Source organism: Merops nubicus, unplaced genomic scaffold (genome assembly GCF_000691845.1).
Source record: "Merops nubicus isolate BGI_N331 unplaced genomic scaffold, ASM69184v1 scaffold30580, whole genome shotgun sequence".
Classification (NCBI taxonomy): Eukaryota; Metazoa; Chordata; class Aves; order Coraciiformes; family Meropidae; genus Merops; species Merops nubicus.
Genome location: NW_008584044.1, coordinates 20,717 through 21,173, shown reverse-complemented (window position 1 = coordinate 21,173; position 457 = coordinate 20,717).

Genomic DNA, 457 nt, shown 5'->3' with positions numbered 1-457 from the left:
CAACTGCAAACGCATCGCCCGGGCTCGTGTTTCATAACTGCAAATGCTGCATGCTGCAATAGTTTCAGCCACTGCAGTATGCCAGTGTGAGGCCCAGGGGAGGGATAATTAGTCTGACGGCACATTATTTATTAAATCATAAATTTTCTATGCTAGGCATCACGGAGGGATGAGTAAATCAATCAAGCACTTGGATTTTATCCCTTTCTTTAGCTGACACTTCCATCACCAATATTTCCAGGCTCACCAAAGACACCTCCACTGACACATTGAAAATGAGTTGGGAAAAAAAGCATCTTTTTTTAATATCTAGATATAAAACTGGAGCAACTATGCTGTGGCCTATAATATATTTATACTGCAGTGAAATTTAACCAGTAATCCAGTACAGCTGCATGGGTATCTGTTGCATGAATCTGAATATTTAATACACACACAAATATATATTTTCTTAGTA